This window comes from Tupaia chinensis, unplaced genomic scaffold, assembly GCF_000334495.1.
Source record: "Tupaia chinensis unplaced genomic scaffold, TupChi_1.0 Scaffold000047_1, whole genome shotgun sequence".
In the NCBI taxonomy this organism is placed as follows: Eukaryota; Metazoa; Chordata; class Mammalia; order Scandentia; family Tupaiidae; genus Tupaia; species Tupaia belangeri.
Genome location: NW_006159505.1, coordinates 8,805,610 through 8,812,017, shown reverse-complemented (window position 1 = coordinate 8,812,017; position 6,408 = coordinate 8,805,610). Strand labels below are relative to the sequence as shown.

Sequence of the window (6,408 nt, the reverse complement as noted above, 5' to 3'; positions counted from 1 at the left end):
CCTCCTTCCACCAGCTATAAATAACACTCACAATGCAGTCCCCAGGAATGCAGTACGTTTTGAATAGCGAGATAATGGAAACACAAGCTGATGCTAATTAATTTCACGCTCAGAGAGAGTTCTTTCTGTGGTTAGCCGACCGTGGTCAGGGGGACTCCATCAGGAGAACCCTGGAACGAAACAGGAGGCTTCTCTAGGGAACCTGGTCCTGTAGGTGGAAGCGCCCAGCCACGTGGAGGGATTACAGGAACTGTGTCTATGGCTGTTCATAGTCTTGCCGGGTCGGAGGCTCCAGGGAAGGCCTGGCAGGAGCCTGCTTCTCAGTCTCTCTACTCAGGTGGTGCCTGGGCAGAGGCTCTGGGCAGAGGCTCAGGTCGGGGAGTGTTACAGAACAAAAGAGACAGAAACGAAAGCATGCCTGACTGCGTTTGAAGGCAGAGGACTGTCAGAGTGGGAGAGAAATCTGGGCACTCTGATGGCAGAGAGGCCAGGGTTCCCAGGAGGCTGCTGGAGCTACTCAGTTCAAACCCTTGTGAGACATGAAACACCCACAGAGGGCCATGGCCAACTGGAGGGTCCTCAGTAAGGTAAGTGTATATTTCTGAAATTTATTTTTCCTTATCCATGATAGTACACATGCATGTGAGAGTGAAAGAGAGAGGGGATCCTCTGTAGTGTCTGGTCACAGTGCAATCCCCTTCCTGCAGTCCTCCAGTCTGTCACATCTGGGACACTCGGGTGCAAGTCTGGTGTGGTTCAGGCTACCTGGCTGGGGATTCAAACCTTGGCTGCCACGTGGGGTCTGTCTTCTCTTGAGCAGTGTATCACCACTGCACCACAGAGCCAGCCCCACTCACGAAGTTAAATACAGAGTCGCTACGAGGGCTGGTCATTCTAATCCTGAGTACACATATGCCCCCAAGAACTTAAAACAGGGCATCAGGGGGCCAGTAGATGGCGTAGTGGTTATGTCGCTGGACTCCCACATGGCTGACAGACACAGTTTGAGATCCCGACCCAGTGGCTTGAAAATCACGCCAAGTGTGTATGCATGCACGCCCAAGATCTTGGAGGCGAATAAAGGATAAGGGATTTCACACTTTCCCTCTCACGATCTGTCTCTCTCTCCAGGGAGTGCACATGTCTTAAGGCAAAAACCTCTTAAAACAACAACAACAACAACAACAACAACAACACGGCATCAGACAAATACAGGCACAGATGGAGGAGGAACCAACCCAAATGTCCATCCACTGAGGAATGGGTGAAGAAAATGTGGTATATGCCAGTAACATGGGATACATATAGACGTGTATATAGAAGATAGAATATTATTCAGCCATCAAAAGGGACAAAAGCACCAATCCATACCATAACGGGGTGAACCTCGAGACCATCATGCCGGATGAAGGAAGCCAAACACAAATGCCCACATATGGTGAGTCCATTCACAGAAACTTCCAGACCAGGTAAGTCCACAGAGATAGAAAGCAGATCAGTGGGGGACCAGCAGGTGGCGTGGTGGTTAAAGCACTGGACACTCCCACATGGCTGACCATGGTTCAGGTCCTGGACCTGGTGGCTTACTAACTCAATTTCTCTGTCTGTCTCTCTCTAGTCAAATTAAAATAAATGAATGAATAATTAAAATGAAAATAAAATAATTAAAAAAAAAAGGAAAGCAGATCGATCAGTGGCTACCAGGCTTGGGGAGGGGCTGCAGGAATGGATGCTACTGGAACTTCTGGGGTGCTGAAAACATTCTGGAACTAGATAGTGGTGACAGCTGCATAACCTTGTGAATGTACTAAACGTCACTTTAATGTTTGGTTTTAAATGGTGAAAGTGATAAGTTTTGTAGGTATTTTTTCACAGTGAAATAACAACAACAACAAAAAAAGCACTGGACACTCCCACATGGCTGACCATGGTTCAGGTCCTGGACCTGGTGGCTTACTAACTCAATTTCTCTGTCTGTCTCTCTCTAGTCAAATTAAAATAAATGAATGAATAATTAAAATGAAAATAAAATAATTAAAAAAAAAAGGAAAGCAGATCGATCAGTGGCTACCAGGCTTGGGGAGGGGCTGCAGGAATGGATGCTACTGGAACTTCTGGGGTGCTGAAAACATTCTGGAACTAGATAGTGGTGACAGCTGCATAACCTTGTGAATGTACTAAACGTCACTTTAATGTTTGGTTTTAAATGGTGAAAGTGATAAGTTTTGTAGGTATTTTTTCACAGTGAAATAACAACAACAACAAAAAAGTCATTAGACCAACAAGAGCCTTTGAGGGGAGCTTTGGTGCCCCTGAAATTCTGCCAACATCACCCATTTTTAGAGGTGGGTCACAAAGATGGCAGCCTGTTAGCCAAAGGCCCCTCCAGCTGCCCAGCTGCTAAAGAAAGTACTCACATACTCGCGCCTGTTTTTATGACACCCTTCCTCCACCCGAGTGTCTGTCAGGGTGGCACAAGTCATGCTACCTCAGTCCCCAACCTGCCCTGAGCTCGAAAGAGGCTGCTGGCTCCAAAGAGTCCCTTTGTTCTGATCTCCCAGATTCCAAGGGTGATGGTTTTCTAAGCTTGCCGCATTTGTAAAGTAATAATTAATTCTCCATTTTATATTAATGAAAGACAAATGTAACCGTCAGCTGGAGTTACTAATAGGGGCCGGCGGATAAAACAGATCTGGAGAATTTCATGGGGTTTGCCAAAGCAATTCTAGCCCAGAGCATAAAACGGGTGCAGCAGGCCAGGAGGCACCTCAGGCTCCTTCTGGCTCCTTCCAGCTCCTTCTGGTTTTCTGCATATTTAAAACAGCCCTCAGATCCCAGGGACTACACACGAGGACCAGAGGGGGGTGGGTGTGTAGGATCTGCAGGACTCATGCCAAGAATGACTGAAATCTTTCTCTGCTTAAATCACTGATTTTGAAAAAACCATGGTCCCTTAAATATCAATGATGCTTCCACATGGAACTTTGGGTACCCTCATAAGGAGAGCTCCAGCTTCCTTCGAGAGCCGTAAATGATACACTCAATACTTGGGAACAGCTGGAAGGATGGCGAACCTATTGCCATGGTGATGAAGAGGCAGAGGCTGGGTTTTAAAATTTCTACAACTCAAGACGTGCCTGAGGCTTCAGAATGTGATAGAAGCAGCCTCCTTTAAAAAGCAGCTTTGAGCTTCTCGAAGCAGAAATGCCATTTCTTGGGCCTGCTGCTAAAACGGCAGAATGGGGCTCGTTGGCAGAAGCCCCTGATGGAGGGTCTGTCAACATCACAGAGGGCAAATTTGCAGCCACCCATTCGCTGTAGTCCTGTTCGTGGAGGGCATGGAGAGGGCAGGGCCAGGACAGCCTGCAGAGCAGCGTCATGCCAGAGACACCCCTGACTGCTATCCCCCTGCGCCTCCTAGTCTTCCCTGCACTGGCCCACCACAGTTCTGGGTGCTCAGTCACCACCCAGGACAGGTATCTGGGTCCTTCAAGGACTTTTCCCCTTCTACGCTGTCTCACAGGACACAGTGATCTGGGAGAGGAAGAGGGCTTTTGGTCTAAGTGCTATCTCTGCCTTTGTTCACCTTTCCACGGTTTATTTCAGTACGAATCAAACCCAACCTTCTGCAAAGACTGAAAATATACAATTGCCAGGGCAATCCAGGAGGACGTCTTGGGAAAGGTGTCATCTGAGAATCCTTTATTCCTTTATCCATTTATGGAGAACTTCCAGGTAGGTAGACACTCCGGATGGGCCTTCCAGGATGAACAGGGGCATTTAGAAAACTGACTTTGTCTGTATTAAAAATGGAGCAAAAAGGCGATTTTTCAGTTCGCAAAGCACTTAGGATAATCACAGAACTGGGCTGCTGCAAAAAGAGAGCCAAAAGCATCATTCCAAATCTACCTGCCCGCCACTGAGGATGGCAGCCCGCGGCAGGGTGTGAACAGAGACCAGGCCATCGGAGGGAAGAGGCCTGCTCAGACTCCCATAGGAGGCAGAGCTGGGTGCACTAGAGGTGCACTGGGGGGCCCTGGGCAGCTGGGCTCTGCTCGGGGTGGGGGAGGCAGGGTCACCTGCAGAGGCGTGTATTTTCACAGAACCCTTTAATAGGGCCTTGAAGGTGTCCTGCTGACCACGGGCACTCATAGGCTCTGGAGGAAAAACCAAGTCTGGGCGGATTAGTAAACCAGGGTGCAGGAAGCCCACCTGGAACTGTGCTTTTCATTTTAATAATGGCTGATTTGCATTTCACTGTTGGACATCTTTGTGGCGTACAACGTGGTTTTTCCAAGCAGGCATGCAGCGTGCGAAGGTCAAATCAAGGGTATTATCATAGCCATTGTTTGCAACAAGCCCTGGCTTTTCTTTATAGCATTGCCATCCATTCATATCCTTCAGCCAGACCTTCATCCATTTGCCTTCCTTTTTATTTATTTTTTTTTGAAAAAACTTTGTATCATTCACTTTGCCTTTAAGGAGGGAGTATCCGTAAGTTGTAGAATGGCTTTTGTATTCCGGTGTGGTGTAAACGCTACCCTCTATCCTGTTTCAGAGATGGATGAGTGTCTCCGCCCTTCACTCGTTAGGCATGGCTGTGGCGTATGCCAAGGATGAGCAGATCACAGCACCTGGATCCTCTCTTTAATAGACGCTTGCACCATTTCCAATGTCTTGCCACTATGCACGGAGCTGCTTGGAACCTTCTGGGGAGAGTCTCCCGGCCCATGTGTGTGAGTGCGTGAAGGTGTGTGCCACAGGGTGACGTGTTGGTTCCTCCAGGAGGTACGACCTTCACGTTAGTGCAATGACTGGTGTTTTACAAAGAGGATGCATTTGGGAATCCCTTCATGTGTATTCTTACGGATTTTCCTGAACAAAGCATATAAACTCTAAAGGCTCTGAAGGGCCTGCCCATGTGCTGCAGCATATGGGTTGACCCATGTCCTTCAAAAAGACATGTGCAGGTTTCAACACTGGTACCTCAGAATGCGACCTCATTTGGAATCAGGGTCATTGTGGAAGTAATAAGTACTTACACTGTAGGTGTAAGTGAAGGTGAGATTATATTGGAGTAGGAGGCCCTTAATCCAATATGACTAGTGCTTTTATAAGAAAAGGGAGAGGCAGACCGAGGCTCAGGGAGACTGTCATGTGACAGCAAAGGCAGAAATGGGAGTGAAGTAGCCTCAAGTCAATGGATGCCCAGGGTTGCTGGGGACTGCAGGAGCTAGAAGAGGCAAGGGAAGATCCTCCCTTGGGCTGTCCTGCTGGATTCCGACTTCTGCCATCCCAAGCGGATGCAGATGATAAATGTCTGTGGTTTAAACTGCCCAGTGTGTGCTGTTCTGTCACGGCAGCCCTCAGACACAATTACAGGCCACATTCCAGCTCCCCCCTCCATCCAACTGCGTGGCGGTGAAAGGAAGTATGACTAAAGCCCTCCACACATCCCCAAGAGTCTGCAAGCCCCCCGATCTAGGGATGAGCATCTGAATCCTCGACACGGTGCGGCAGGCCTCCTCTACCCTGCTAATTTAAGAGGCAGGGTAGACTGGGTTTTCCACCCCGGTGTTAGATGTTTCCAGGCAGGGGAGAGGAGACGGGAGCTCTTCTGCTCCTGGCTGGGGGATGGTGCTCCCAGAGGCTTGCTTTAACAGACTGGCTGGTAAGGGGGAAGGAAGGGAAGGTGAGCAGCCTGCTTCAATGCACTGCGTGCCCAGACCTGCGTGGACGTGCCATCTGCAACACTTTCTGGAGGAGGTCTTCAGGTGACAGAGGGCGTGAGGAGCTTAATGCTCTTGACCTCTGCCTGAGCGCAGAGCTGGGGGGTGGTGGGGGGTGAGGGAGGGATGGCTCCCCACTGGGTAGGCCTGGAAGGAGAACATCTCTCCAGGGCAGGCCTTCCGGGCTCACCCCCTGCTCCTCCTGGTTGCCAGGCTGAGGCCCTGGCTCATTGCATAGGACAGTTCTCTGGGAGATCTTGGGTTAATTCAGTTCTCCCCACTGTTTTTCTTGTAGTTTTCAAGAATAACTAGAACAAGCTGGGAATGCAGGACTCTGAGGTAAGCTGGGGCTATTCTGGTTTTTCTAGAAACAGAGAGTCTTGGGACCAGCAGTTAGTGTAATGGCTATGTCGCTGGACTCTCACGTAATCGACCACGGTTTGTGTCCCGGACCTGGTGGCTTAAAACTCACGCCGGGCGCGTGTGCGTGCGTGCCCAAGATCCCGAGAGGAGAATGGAGGAGAAAGGATTGCGGCGTGGCCATCCCCCCGGGGGGGTGATTTTTCACTTTCTGTCTCTGTCTCTCTCTGTCTGTCTGGCGAGCATAGGTGCCCTATAGCGAAAACCTCTCAAAAAAAAAAAAAAAAAAAAAAAAAGGAAAAAAAAAAAACAGGGGGTC

General features: G+C 49.3%; 1 long non-coding RNA gene across 1 annotated transcript in view; it reads left to right on the top strand.

The window, feature by feature from the left end:
- Positions 1–1,224: 1,224 nt before the first annotated feature.
- Positions 1,225–6,408, top strand: part of LOC102494679 (uncharacterized) — a 6,926-nt gene continuing 1,742 nt past the window's right edge. The window contains exons 1-4 of the long non-coding RNA XR_333406.3: positions 1,225–1,469; positions 3,607–3,735; positions 4,559–4,750; positions 6,025–6,068. This is a non-coding gene — a long non-coding RNA (uncharacterized LOC102494679). The remainder of the gene's footprint in view (positions 1,470–3,606; positions 3,736–4,558; positions 4,751–6,024; positions 6,069–6,408) is intronic.